Here is a 16,067-nt window from a genome sequence, read left to right as displayed (position 1 = left end):
GGGCTATTGTCCGCTCGCGTCGAGGACAATAGCGCGGGTTTTTTGCCCTTTCGCTGGCCGAATACAATACTTTGGCTAGGCCTATGACAATAGTACCTGCACTGATCGATAAACGATATTATTCTCTATGATTTCTACATACATTATTATGGTCGGATATTTATAATTTACGTGATATTTGATCGAACGTACTAACTCCATAGTAAAATCTGAGCGATATCGAAATGCTCGGCGGATTTTGTGTGACCAATGAGAAGTTGATCGTGCGTCCTGCTCATTCTTACCTATCCTTGTCTACATTTTCTTATGATTGGCTATAATTCGTGAGCCAATTAACGAATCTACATTTTAATCTCTTTCTAATGCTTTATCTCACTCTTTTTACTATGGGATTAGGAATTCAAGGGAAATAATTTGACCTTTTCTTATGAAATCGAATGAAACCTAGATACATAACTAATCCTAGGCTATAAAATAACGCGTATATACATGTTACTTACGAACTAATAACAATCTAGAGCGAATTTGCCTACCTAAACGATAAAATCTTTATTAAGAATACAATCTTAAACTATTCGATTTAAATTAACTTAGAATCATCTACTGTCGTGTTAGAGCGTCGCTAACAAATACCATAATGTAATGAAAACGGCGACAAGCGCGTTCGTTTGAACATAGAGTAACTTATACTAGAGCGGTACTGTCATAGTAAATTTTGTAACCCCAGTAAATTCAATGCCATCTGTCGACACACTTTAAAACTAAAAATAAATATTTATAAAAATACGATAAAATGTATTTAAATATGGATAAATGATTTTTTTTATTTGCATTAATTATTTGTATGATTTTGACCCATGTTCTTTTACTGATATGCGTTAAAATTGTTAAATAACAAACGAAACCGTCAACGCCATCTATACGACAGTAAGCCAAAGCTAGTAGCGCCCTCTGAACGAGAATCAAATTTTCTTGATTTTCGAGGCACGTTTTTTCCTTAGACTGTAAACATCTATTACGGAGTTATATCTATCTTTGGTTTGAAGTGGATTGCGGGTCGCGTATTTACAAAAGCTAAACTATTTCAGTCACGCCTCAGATTATAATCTAAAATTACACTAAATCAGTAGGTAGGTTAGGTTCGTTAGGTAGCTTTAAATGCCCGAAGGGCAAACCGCCCAGAAATAGGAGCCCCGCGAAGCGAGGCTCCGTCTAGTTAGCTGGCCACTAAATAAAACTATAGACCAAAATTATTATTCATACATGCAATTTTCAGCTTTGATTAAAGCTCTTAAAGTGTCGCACAAAGTATTTTTTTATGACCTTGATTTATTTTATATGCAATCTCCATTGAACAATTAGAGTAGGCCATTTTCAACTTTTTATCCGCTGTCATGTTTCCGCTTAATTAGTTAATTCAGTCGCCAAAACAATAACACGATGCTAGTTTATATTGAAACAAATCCGAAAATTGATTACTTAGCTGCTACTTTTTACTTTATACTAGTCTCCGCAATTAGTCGCCAACTTATTATTTTTGCTACCCCCTTTAATTTTTTATAAATCCCTAAATCAGATTAATTTGTCGCCGCGTTAAATACATGCCATTTGAATATACCTACCTTATGTACCTATATACTCACAGAACATCTTAAATCTAACAAAACCAGCTTGTGGACAAATATATTATGGCTCCTCTATACGATGGCCCAGCGCTGGACCAGCGAGATGGCCATGCGATGTTTGAAAACGCAACTACGCGATAGTTCTAATCACTTTATGATGAGGCCACGTTATGCGTCCACACTCAACCGCGTTCGAGCATGCCTTCGGACTGTCATTGCTGGCCCGGACGAAAACCCGACACTGTGGCCACCCTATCGCCATCCCGCCGCGCCATAAGCCATCCGACACCACTACCCTCTCTACACGCTGTCCCATCATAGTGGGCCAGTATCATGGCCCATCGTATAGAGCCATTACATGATATCCTTGTCACATTTTTCGAACTCAGTGCAGCGTCAAATTTGGAGCAAAGTATGACAACAGGATCCTTTGAGCATCCCAAAAGCCGATTGTGTCAGATCGTTCAAGTGTCGCCCTCCTGACAAAGCCTATCGCTTACAAAATGTAATTGTACTGGATTGAATGTCACGCCAGGCCAGGCCCGCGCCGCACGTAAAAGTAAACGAGGTGCCTCGCTATTCCAGTATCGACACTTGAGCTGCGATACCGAGAACGGTGAACCGTAAATGCGGAATTTGTGGAGAAGGCATAATTTTACTATGTGACAATAGGTTTTGCGAATTTGCGGAACACCGTTTACAAGCTCTTTCGTCGCTTCTAACTCTTGCGTTTATACACATACTCCACTTACACAAGCTCGGTAGAACAAAAGAAATGGAGCTCTTCGTTTCTGACACACAGCGAAATACAGTGTCCTTGCCCTATATATTTAAATTATTTTGAAAGTATAAGTGATAAATTTAGATATTAAGCAATAGGTATGTTTTATAAGGTAATTTTAAGTATTTAGCTATTAAGGTAAACTTCCTATACCCTATTTAGGGTCCATGTTGTGACAATTTAGTTTAAGATAAAATCTGTAATAACATATGAAATGCAATAAATAAAGGAAATGAAATATAAGACAGCCTTCTCAAAAAAATTGTTACTCTGATCTGCATTTATATTATGTGAAGGGCGCTTATATAACCGACACCTTTACTAAATCTCCAGCCTCCCGATTCCGAATCGTGCCCGATCCTATATCGGATGTCGGATGGAAGTAAAATGTTTTACATTTTACTCATATGTGTTTTTCTGTATTTATTCATTACAAAAAAGGCGGACTTGATGCCACATGACACTCTCCTGCATCAGCTGTTCTTCTCATAGGCACCCGACATCCGATATCGGAAAGACGCTTCGATAATTTCAGCCATGTCGGAGTCCCCCATCAGCTGTCAGACCCATAATATTTGTTTGTGTGTAGGCATAATATTTGTTGTAATGTGCGTGACCGCTACAGACGGCGCCCCCGCGGCCTGACTACGCGGATGTAGGATCCTACATCCGATATCGGATCGGACAATGTAAAAACGCTATAAGGGTTTGGCGAGGGCGAACTGGGACCATCACATACACCTTTAAATCTCTCCGCTGATATGCGAGTTTTTGTCCTTTTGATAGAAACTATCATCAAAAAAATGGAAAGAGTTGTATGCTCACGTTTCAATTACTCGATCGAGTATAATATTAAGGCCGTTCCATCGGTTTGCCGCTGTCTCTGTCACATTTCGCAAGAAAGAACGGGAAAGATCATACGCGCCAAGTGTCAATTTTGATCCAATTTTGTTGATTTTTATCTATTTTAAAAACGTTACCCTACAATATCGAAATTCGAAAGCTATGAAATTATGATTTAAGTTAAGATTGTTTTTTCTTCTTTTTTTGTTTATAGTATCACATAATAAATAACCAAGTTGGATTAAAAGTCCGAGTTAGAGGTTACTTTGGGAATTAATTGTATCGAGCGAAGTGTCATAATTCGTGTATCGGAAGCTATGATATTAAAGATAATATAGTCAAGAACTACATATATTTTTTCCACGTCTAAGAATATCAACGCCATTTAGAAAAACAGGATCATATAAGGAGATTTTTCGCCTTCTGGCTCAGGAAACCGCCTTAACATCAAGTATTATTAAGTATGTTTGATGATCATGATAAGAAGATAAGCATAATTTTGACATTGATGCAAATTTATAGTGTAATTTTTATCCTGAAATAAATAAATCTAAATCTAATTTAAATCATCGTTAATCAACTGGTTAAACGCATTGGGCTTCTTATCCTTGCCTTTAACACTGGACAGACTGTATACAGACTGTAGTAGTGTAAGCTTTAATTAAACACCGGTTTAGAGGAACACTTGTTTTATTTAAAATATTAGGTTATTCTTACATACAGTTCTTAACGTTGCGGCAGCTTCTAAGAAAGCGGGCGGGGTCACCCATTTGACATTACCAAAGATAGATATAACTCCGTAATAGATGGACACAGTCTAAGGAAAAAACGTGCCTCGAAAATCACGAAAATTTGATTCTCGATCAGATGGCACCACTAGTTTTGGCCTACTCTCGTATAGAGGGCGTTGACGGTTTCGTTTGTTATTTATAATTTTAACGCATATCAGTGAAAGAACATGGGTCAAAATCATATAAAAAAATTAATGCAAATAAAAAAAAACATTTATCCATATTTAAATCCATTTTAACGTATTTTTATAAATCTTCATTTTTAGTTTTAAAGTATGTCGATAGATGGCAGTGAATTTACAGTGGTTACAAAATTTACTATGACTGTACCGCTCTATCTTATTATATCCTCTTTAACATTACATATCAATTTTTTTAAAGATGCGTTCGGAAACGTTCTATACTGATACATTTGTTTCGGATACTATTACCACTGATATTACACAGACTACACCTGTGCGTACCAATTTTTATTCTCCGGGTAATCCTAGTGATCCGCGAGCCAATCAGGGCGAATGTTCCTTGCCGCAGTATCGAGCCCAAACGGCTCCTTATTTCTACCGCCGGCCCTACCACAAGACATATATTTTTTCTACTCACTTCAGGGTCACATTCTCACATTGTTTTCTGACACCTCATGACAATAAGCTTGCTTACAAACAGGGCCCATGTGAAACTGTTTATAATATTGTATAACATCTTTAATTTCATGGGCGCACTAAAGTATGATTATGATAAAAAGGGTTTTTTAAGCCTCTGCTCGTATAAGTATTTGTTATTATCTCAGGTAACACTTTGTACTTTACTTGTTCCAACTTTATTACAACTATTTTATAAGTAGGTAGGTATATATAAAACCAAAGAGGATAGAGCGGTATTGTCATAGTAAATTTTGTAGCCTCAGTAAATTCACTGCCATCTATCGACACACGATTAAAACTAAAAATAAAAATATAAAAAAATGTATTTATGATTGAATGATGTTTTTTAAGCCTCTGCTCGTATAAGTATTTGTTATTATCTCAGGTAACACTTTGTACTTTACTTGTTCCAACTTTATTACAACTATTTTATAAGTTGGTAGGTATATATAAAACCAAAGAGGATAGAGCGGTATTGTCATAGTAAATTTTGTAGCCACAGTAAGTTCACTGCCATCTATCGACACACGATTAAAACTAAAAATAAAGATATAAAAAATGTATTTATGATTGAATGATTTTTTTTATTTGCGATATTTGCATTAATTATTTTTATTATTTTGACCCATGTTCTTTTACTGATATGCGTTAAAATTGTTAAATAACAAACGACACTGTCAACGCCATCTATACGAGAGTAGGACAAAGGTAGTGGCGCCATGTGATCGAGAATCAAAATTTCTTGATTTTTGAGGCACGTTTCTTCCTTAGACTGTATCCATTTATTACGGAGTTATAACATATATCTATCTTTGATAAAACTGATTCTATAATTCCGTTCCACATAATACAAGGAAGTTAAGTTAATATAGGAGCTAATCATAGGTGTAGACATTTATTTTATGGAAACTACACTACGGCTTGTTAAGAAAAGAGCACGCGCGCCCTGAAATAAATAGTAGGAGTTGGCAATTGGCGAGCCTACCCGCAGCGCGCAGCATCCCTAGCTAACAGCGCACTCATCTCCAATGAGCCCTATCGGGAATTGAATCCACGACGTTCGGACACCGCCTCCAATTTACATACGTCTTCATACGATCGATATGGTTAAAACTAGCGCGAATCCCTAAGCATTTTTTTACCTATTCGCACAATGGATTTTTTCTTCTGGAATGTAAATAAGCACTACGATTATTAATTTAGTTAAACTAAATACTAATAAATAACTGGCCTAATGAACATCAAACAATTGTATATGTATAGTACCAGCATTCTTGTTAGGAAAATATTAAACAGCGCACTCCATACTAACTTAGCCTTTACGACGAAGAAGCAAATATCCAAACGCACTACTCGTCGTGCGAGTTTCATTGTGCTACCGAAGATAAGAACACAATTAGGAAAAAAAATGTTTACATATGAAGGTGCACAGCTTTATAATAAATTACCGTCTGATCTGAGAGGGACAGCCTCATTCAATGCGTTTAAAACTAAATTATCGCAATACATTTTAAACCACTACCCACCTTAAAAAAAAATTGTTGTGTGAGCGTGTACCTCTCGAGCGACTTTTATGCTACCGTAAATAGGATTACTTTTACTTATAACTCTGTTCTCGTATAAGTGACCTGTATGTCTTTTATGAGAATAAATATCTTTAAACCTAACCTAAATGGATGTCTTTTAAAACATGCTTGTAGATCTATTTCAAAGACAGATAACATAAGAATAAGTTTTAATAGTACCATTCATTGTACCGTACCTACATAAAACCCTAACGAATAAGGTACAGTTGGTGTCCTTAACTACAAGACTAATAGTACCCTCGCGCATCGGCATAACGCTTAACAGCCATTGGAAAACCAGTTTGAATATGGAAGTTTTTGCGCGAAATTACGAGTAAGTTAATAGTATTTTGTGCAACAGGTACATTAGGGTTCTTAAAATTCAAGGCCCAAGTTACAATAGTAGTATTCTCGGGCCTGTCTTTACAAAACTTAACTTCGTTTCGTTTTATACCTTCGGCCCTCGAATTTTAAGACCATTATGTACCGTTACACAATATTAATTTTTAACAAGCAGAAACGTCTGCGATCGATGCTATTAAGCTTAGAATAAATTTAAAAGTCGTTACACAATATTTTATTAGAGAGACAGATTTAGACCTAAAATTAGAAATTAAATCAAAGTAAATATTGGTTTGTAGATCTTTGCCTAGATATCATAATTATAAAAAACAACAGTTGCATAATATTGTAGGAATGTCCCTAAGAACACTGCTGTTAGGATCCTAAGAAGAAGGCCGCATCGGGGCCTCGCGCGCCGCGCTTATGCAGTTGATTTCGATCACACTGTCAGTCATTTTTTTTCTATAAAACCTAAATAATTAATGAAGATTGATAAGTATCTCAATAGACAAAAATAGTTGCGCATTTATGTCTTTTCTATGGGAGCGCCGCGGCACGTGATTGGTCAAATTATTTTATAGTTCACTACAGCGTATCGAAATGAATATTATAGTTGAGTTGGGAGTCCATACATGAAAAGTTAATACGAAATATTAATACAACCATTACAGTCGACGAGTAGAAATACAACTTTATCTACACACATATCATAAACCCTCTATGATGCTTTCAAAATCCGTAAATAATGGCCAACATTACCTTTAAGATTAACTGTTTTGTTACACAACAATAGTTATTTGTTATATAGTTGAACCACGAGCGAAGCGAGTAGTTTTAAAATAGAAACCTGAGCGTAGCGAGTGTTTCAACACACGTGAAGTAAAATACATTTGCACCCGTGTGTAACACAACACTTTTCACCTCACTATAGCGAGGAAAGTGCAACATCCACAGGTTAGATCATCTTCATCACTGGAAGTTGTGTATTTTTACGCGAGTCGGAGTGGGCGAGAAAAGTTTTTAAGTAAAATGTTTGTTGACAATGTTGACATTTCTGACGATGCGTTTTGAAATTGCATCGAGTCAACTTGTGCGTTCAGAATTATATTCAACATCATTGTAAAAAAAAACAAATGATTTAGAGCAGTTACATAAATTACTATAATGAGATTTCCGATTGCTATTATATGACTCGGACACACCTTAATTCGCTCTATTCGATCACTGACAGGACTATTGTAGCCAACATGCCTGACAGATCGATCGCAAGTCATCAACATCACCATCCCCCATGATGAGAATCTCGTGAAAGCCGACAAGGACAAGTCCAGTAAGTACCTAGACTTAGCTCATAAGATAACCGCCATGTGGGATGTTGATTCGACGATCATTGTCCCAATAGTCGTTGCAGCGGACGGGACGGTCTGATAGCGAATTAACGAAGAGTGTAGACCAACATCTTGAGAGACTCGCTAGATGGTTACCTCAAGGGTCCGATGCAGAATCCGGCGATTCCTCTCTCTGCCTCCCTGACCACCGGTAGCATGGGCCCAGCCCCGCTGCTGGCGGCACCCTATGGTATTTTTTATTTATTTTACTTTTATATCCATATTTTAAACTGCCTAACTTAAGAAGAGAAATAAATAAAAGAAGAATAATAAAGTTCTTTATTGTGCACTACTAAAGAAAAGTTCAAAATACAAACAAAGACAGGATTTAATGAGTACGAAACAACAGGCGGACTTATCAAGATGAGAGAGAAGGTAATAACAACATACACTTATTCGAATATATATATTTAGTTCCATTTTCCAAATTAGGAATCGGGTCGTTTGAGAAAGGATATTATTTTTAAGATATCTCAACGTAAGATTTCGAAGCCACAAAGTTACACTGATTGGTATGAGCCAATCTTCTTAGTATAAAAGTAACACAACGGAGTTTCATAAAACCATTTTCCAATAGAAGAGAAAATATTAAATTCAAGTATTTCAATTTTTTACAAAGCAATCCATATAATACAAATCATTTTTTTTAATTCCAAATTCTTCACAGACTCCTTCTATCCCACTCTAGCTTATTCAAATGCGTATACGTGAAAGAGACAGCCGCGTGAGTATGCAGAAATTCTTGGCATGAGTTGACGATTGCACCCGACAGGTAATTTTCCTCTCGTCGCGCACTGAGAAAGGGACATGGAATGATCCAAGGTAATTACTGTAGTAATAACAGTAATAATAATACATTTCTTTATTTCGGCAAACAAATGTATCAATAGAGTGATAGTAATACAAACAAATATCTTAATCTAGTGTTTCATTTTCAGTAAGGCGTTTGATGACATCATTACTCAGAGAGTTGTCTCTTTCATAGCTATTTAATAACTGTTTTCGAGACCTGGTACCACTAAACGGCGGTTCTAATTATCAGGTCTGACCGAATTATGTTTTATCTAGTATGATACACATATTGTTGGCATTGAAAAAAATCAAGCAACTTCGGGCACCTATGGAGGGTTGAGAGGGATTAGGTACATGAGAACATTTTTTTTTTCATTGAGGAGCTTGGTACGTGACAGAAGAATGTCATGGGTTGTAAAATTATTAACAAATTATGAACCCTACTACTGCGATCTTAAGATTTGCTGCACAATGTTCTATGTTCATGTAGATAATATCGGGTGTCCCTAAAACCCACGCCAAGACTTAAATGGCTTATAGAAGAGCTCATGGGCTACAAGATTTATAAGCAAATTTACTCTTACCTAATTGAAATCTCATAGTTTTTGAGATATCGGCACTTTTATAAGAATCCTGGTTATAAAAGGTATATAAAAGTGCCGATATCTCAAAAACTATGAGATTTTCATTAATGGTAAATTTGCTTAATTTTTTCGCCCATCTTTAAGTCTTGGCGTTGGTTTAAGGAACACCCTTTATAACAACCAACGTAATACTAGGTACAAGGTACAAATACAAATCCATGCGTCGCGTGCAACAGCTAATAATCTCATGCGTTTATTTATTTTAGAGATCGCTTTTTGTTACCTAGGTTTAAACTGATATTTTATATTCTGTGTATTTTAACTTAATTGTGCATATAATAAATAGTTATTACTTTATATTTTTACCTACTTATTTTCCTGCATTTCCTCACGATCTACACATTTTATTGAAGTTTATTTTACTCCAAACAGTTAATATGAAGAGGGCGGGGCGCCGTAAGAACCAATTTCCGACTGTCAAAGCCGATACATGACATCTTGGGTTAGGATTGCGGAACATAAGAGATGTCTGAAAAGAGGACGTTAGGAAAATAAAATGACGTTACCACTCACCAATGAGTTTCAGAAGTCCAAGCGTTAGTTGGACACGTGTCCCAAGAGTTACGTAACCGTCACACAATATTTTATGACGTACCTACGTACATAGCTGCCAGACGCTCGGATCTGGTAATAAAGATAGAATAGAAAAGGATGGTTTTCAAAAAAATCCTTACTTTCAAAATTGTGTAGGCACTTACGCTTTTCCGGAGCTAACTCCTTCTCTTATTCAAAATAGCACTCAAAGCAAAAACGAATTGTGCTCTCTGATTGAACAAATATGTAAATCACATTTTTTTTTACAAACGAATGTAAGTCAAAAGTGTAGGACCTAAAACGTGATTTTCATTGAATACATAATTTGTAACATGGCAAACCTGCATAGTACAGCCACCGCGCGCACTGGCCTGTTATAAAAAAAAAACTAAGGAATTCGCCCGTCTTTTGTTTTTTCTCATCAAATATATAAATTCAATATACGCGATATAATCCGTTTTTCATAGTTTTATTTCATGAGTAACTATCGCGGTAAGCGAGGATAATATTTTCTCACCAATTTTCTTTTGGAATTTTGTTGCAAATAGCACAACTTTGATTTTATTTCTTTAATGTGACTCAATGCTTAATATGACTTGTGTTAACAGTATTAACGAGGGCTGCGTCTAATGCAGGTAAAATTTGTATATTTGTACGTCACTGGTTCTTGTAACTGAATGAAACTTGGGTTAGGTTCCGACCCGAAAACTAAGAACGCACGATTGTTGCAGCCCTTTCTTTTGGTTTAAAACTGAAGACGCATGATTGAAGCTACTTATTTTCTGGATATTCGCTCCTGAAGTTTTTATCTGATTGCGCCTGGTGAGCCCGCGTAGCCCGCAGCGGGTGCTACTGCTAGCTGCCGGGATTCAACGTTCGGCTCGACGAAGATTGCGACGACGACAGTGACGATATTTTATTGGTTTTGACTTGCGTACTGATAGAAATTAGTTTAATTTAATGTACATATTTTACTATTATATTGTTTTACTTTAAGAAACTAGTTTTCATTTTCTACCGCTCTAGTTAGCCGGCTACAAATTTTAAAATTTACATTACTTGAAAAATCTGATCTTATCACAGACGACCGAGATATTGGACTATAAAAATAATGGAACCATGCATTTTAGACACGCGGAACGTATCTTATCAGTGCATGTGCAATTTTTAACAGGCCGGGGGGTCGTAAATTATATTAACGTGCATACGGGCAGTGCCATAAATGTCAGCGGCTGCAAACGGCGCACCAGGGAGGCGGTGTCAGCTGCCGTACCGAGTGTGGTATACAATACAGGCTTTTCCATTTCTCGTGCTCTGAAAGCGACTCATTGTTTATCTTTGAAGCGGGTTGAAGTGACACATTTCGAACATTTTTATCAGCAATAAAAATTGCATTCATAATGGATTCGTCGTATAATTTCCATTCTGACTAAATCCTGATACTTAAGTTAATTTGAGTTAATTCCTAATAATTAAGTTAATTTAAGATCATCATATTTTGTAAAATACCTACACATGCATTTTGCTTTGGTTATATATTCGAAATCAAAATTAGACTGTTTAACTCGGGTGAAAGCACCCATTTCTGAGTGGAATTTTGAAAATATAATATCTCGTCAGAAATGGATACCCTCCATTCGTTGGTCAACAATTTATTATTTACTCGTACCATACGATTGACATTCACTCATGATGATGATGATGCTATCCTGACCGATTTCGGCTACAGCGACTGTGTGCTCTGGAGTAGGCAATTTTTAATTGGCGTTATTAGCGTGTGGCTGGTCCGCTCTCTGGTGCGCTCACTCATAATTAAAAGTTCGGCGGTTTACATCGCCGCCTTGTAATACTGACAGTGACCGCGTTGCACGGGCTCATTTCTCGAACGATAAATTTAGTCCACAGACTTTCAAATCGTATGTATTTTCATTCCAACACACTAATAATATTTATGGAACGGTATTAGTCTAATATTATTAGTGTGTTGCCATGGTAACCCATACGACTTCACAGGGGCCCATTTCTTGAACGGTATTAGACTAATATCGTTCGAGAAATGGGCCCCAGTTCGTGGACTAATAATATTAGTCTAATACCGTTCGAGTAAATAATAGGCCCCAGGTTAGAGAAATGGACCCCGGTCACGTACTAATTTCATGAGCACACAGTTATTCACACTCGCAATGAATGATAACGTCCACTCGCCATTTAATTTTTATAAAGACAGTAGTTTTCAAATCAATCAATCAATTTAATTATTTTCAAATATACAGTAACAAAAGGTAAGTTCTTTAAAACATATTTGTAAACTGTATGAAACTACGAGTAGGTACATACATGTAAGAGGGGCTTTAATTATGAGTTTTGTTTTACGTATAAGTATGAGGTACAATAGGATATTTATCGAGCATTTTATTTGGTTAAATAATAAAATGATCTCAAGTAAGTAGTATCATTACATTCATTACAGAGAGTGCCTAATTTAGAATGTAAAAACACAAGCAAAATGGAAGTAAATAACGGTATTTTTTTAATTGAAAGCTTGGTTTGTGAAACGCTCGTCGCTTCAATGTTGCACCATCCTTGAATTGTGCACTATCGAAAATTCGATTCATTAAAAATGTATCGAAACTATCGACGCCAATGGACGTGTTGTCCTCTGGCCACCGGACACCGGACATAAACCGACAGAATTTTGTCGGCATATTAAGATAACGTTGCTTAAGGACTTATAAGGAGTCTTCATTTTGTTAGACCATCGCTTCGCTTTCGCGTAATTTGAACTTACTTTGTATTATTTCAACCTATATTTTTCATATCCATTTTTATTTACTTAGAACACCGTTTTTTTTTTTCATTTAAATCCCATCGTCTTCAAGTGGTTTCTGGGTAACCCCAGAAACCACTTTTCTATAACATTTACAGCGACTTTATTTGGACTTGTGAACTCAAACTTTGTTTTATAATCTAGTCTAGTTTAGTTAATCATCTTTCCTGAAGCTAAACTCTGCTACTTTGCACACACATGGCAGATGATATCCACGCGGTGAGGCGAGGGCACAGTTATAACAACCAAGCATCCAGCAGATTAACTGTGAGATTATCGCGTTAAACTCCCAGCGGTACAGAGTCAACTCACGCATGCATATATTTCATATATACGGTGAGGCTGGGGCCACTGTTGTAGCGGATACATTACATTCATCAGATAAACCATGAGATTAGCGCGTTAAACTCCCAGCGGTACAGAATCCGCTCACGCATCCATACAGTGAGACAGAGGCCTGTACTGTTGTAGCGGATACAAAACATTAATTTAATTAACCTCGAGATTGACGTAGGTACCTATTCACCTTTTAGCTATTGTTGACTATGAGACATGCATATGCTTTTATTGCTAACAATTGGGTAAATGTCTTTCGTGAGTTTTTAAAGTAGTAGATATGAAAATACCTTGAATAGGTCTCCGTACCTCAGTCCAGATCGGTCGCATGAGCGCAAGCACATTCAGAAGAACTACATACCATGTAGTACATAGTATAAGAACGTTGTCCGTTGCTGTTGTTTTCTGAGCCTTTGCGTAAATTATAAAACCATATCAACTTATCACTAGATATAAGACCTTCTAATGTACATTAAAAGTTGTTAGTAAATAATTCTTATTGGCCCCATCCTAATTTCACAGCACGAGCCCACTATCAGTCCCCCCGGCGCTGCCTTTGTTTGCGTTTGATTAAAAACAGATAAATGTGCCACACGCGGCTTGCGTCATAAATGTCCCATGAAAATTACAAAATTACAAATTACTATGTGTTACCAAGCAATGATATTATAACTCCAGATAGTAGGTTATAAGCGTTCCAAAATTAAAACGCTTAAATTGAATAACTTGCCTAGGCAAGCGAGAGATGTGCACCTGCTAACGAGCTTCCGCACATCGCAAGAGAAAGAGACCAGCAATTTAAGCATTATTTATGTCCTTGAAAACACTGCAAACGATCGAAGAAATTTAATTAAATCTATCTCGCACTGGAGAATTTAATTCGAGTCATCCACAAGTTTCATAACTCGTCGAAATTCAGCAAGTTGTGAAAGTATGCAAACTCCATTCACTTATTAGCTTCCAGGAAAAGGAATGTCGATCAATGCTGTCAAAGGAACAGAAGCAAGCTATTCAGTTTCTCTGCGATGCCAAACTAGGTATGAGAATATCCGCAAGAGATCCAAGCTTAGAAAGTTGTCATAGTATAGTGTCGTCCTAATACAACGCGACTACGCGATTATCGCAAGTTCGCGCGAATTTTACTTGCGCGAACGCGCGATCAAACATATTGAAATTGAAATAGGTGCCCTAATTGACATTCGCGCGACGCGTTAGCGCGACTCAAATGTTTAAAAATCTGTTTGCGCGAACTTAGTTCGTAAGAACGCGCCATCAAACATAATATTAATGACGAATAGGTGTCCTAATATAATATATTCGCGCGATAATCGCGTCGCGCCGTCGGGTGCGGGGTGAGCAGCTGCACCGACAGGACCGCGCCCGCGCCTTCTTGGCTGCGCAATGGCCGCATCGGTTACTCGCGCGATGATCGAGTTTTTGTTATCGCGCGACCATGCGATAGTCGCATCACTTACACGCGCGATTATTAGGACGTACTCGGGTACAAGTCAGTGCTCCCGAGTGCTGGCAATGTCTAAACCCCGCGCTCCCCGCTTTAATTTTCTGACTGACTCGCCAGCCCTGCGATCTGCGCAGCAAAGTTTATATATTTAGTTTGTCAAAGGACTGTATCATTACAACATAGACAGAGAGAATCATACTATCTTTGTCTTACACTAGACAAAAGAAAAGGATGAGTATAGTTTTTTTTGTGCTTATATATTTACTGACAATTTGGTTTGACCAACTATAATAACTTTATATATAATTATTTGTTGGACGCGATATAATCCGTTTCCATAGTTTTATTACTAAAAACCACCTAAAGCAGGGTTCCTAATTCGTACAAAAATGTCTCAAACAGAAAAAAAAAACTGTAGTGATATCAAAACCGTTAGTATTTCTTTAAGCACTGATAAACCATGGCGCCGCTGTTTTGAACTTTTGAATAACATCCATACAAAAAAAACCGGCCAAGTGCGAGTCGGACTCGCGCACCAAGGGTTTCGTACTTTTTAGTATTTTTTGTTGTAGCGGCAACAGAAATACATCATCTGTGAAAATTTCAACTATCTAGCTATCACGTATCATGAGATACAGCCTGGTGACAGACAGACAGACGGACATGCTCGCACGAAGTCATCTTCCAGAACGTTATTTGGGTTTAATACATAGGAGAAAGTATCATCATCCAAGGAATTCATACTTAAAATAACACTTAAGTTTTATTCTAATATGAGTAGGTATTATGGAAATAGGTAGCCTAGGTAGGTATATTATGTATTTAGATGTCAGGAAATGAACAGAAAATCTTAAAAGTTTTATTAGATAGACGTTTTATAGTAAGTATTTACCCATTTCTAGGCTGTAAATGAGTTTAAAAGAATAATTTAGATGTAAGTAATTGAAATTAATTATATCTAACAAAAACAGTATCAAATCGTAAACGTACAATATTTAGCATTCGCAAATGTAACGAAAAATTAGCTCACTGCGCACGAGTTTCAACAATTCTCACGTGTCTGCCCGCTCGGGTAAGCGCAGACGGGAACTTGCCCCCCGCGCGCTCCGCAACCGCTACCGATCAAGCCACGCCCCGCGCGAACTATAATTATTATTTACTTAGGCACCTATTACAGATTTATTATTAGAAAATAATGGTTCACGGTTTATGCATAAGGTTTAATAATTTTTATGAAATTAAATGTTTTTTTTTTTATATTTGAGTTGATTGAATTAAAGGTAGATTGCGGTTTACGATTTATGACGTATTAAAAAAAAATAACTTACTAGATCTCGTTCAAACCAATTTTCGGTGGAAGTTGGCATGGTAATGTACATCATAATAATATATGTTTTTTAGTTTTATCATTCTCTTATTTTAGAAGTTACAGGGGACACACACACATTTTACCACTTTGGAAGTGTCTCTCTCGCAAACTATTCAGTTTAGAAAAA

This window comes from Cydia strobilella, chromosome 5 (genome assembly GCF_947568885.1).
Source record: "Cydia strobilella chromosome 5, ilCydStro3.1, whole genome shotgun sequence".
NCBI classification, from domain to species: domain Eukaryota; kingdom Metazoa; phylum Arthropoda; class Insecta; order Lepidoptera; family Tortricidae; genus Cydia; species Cydia strobilella.
Note: the sequence above shows the minus strand (reverse complement) of the source record.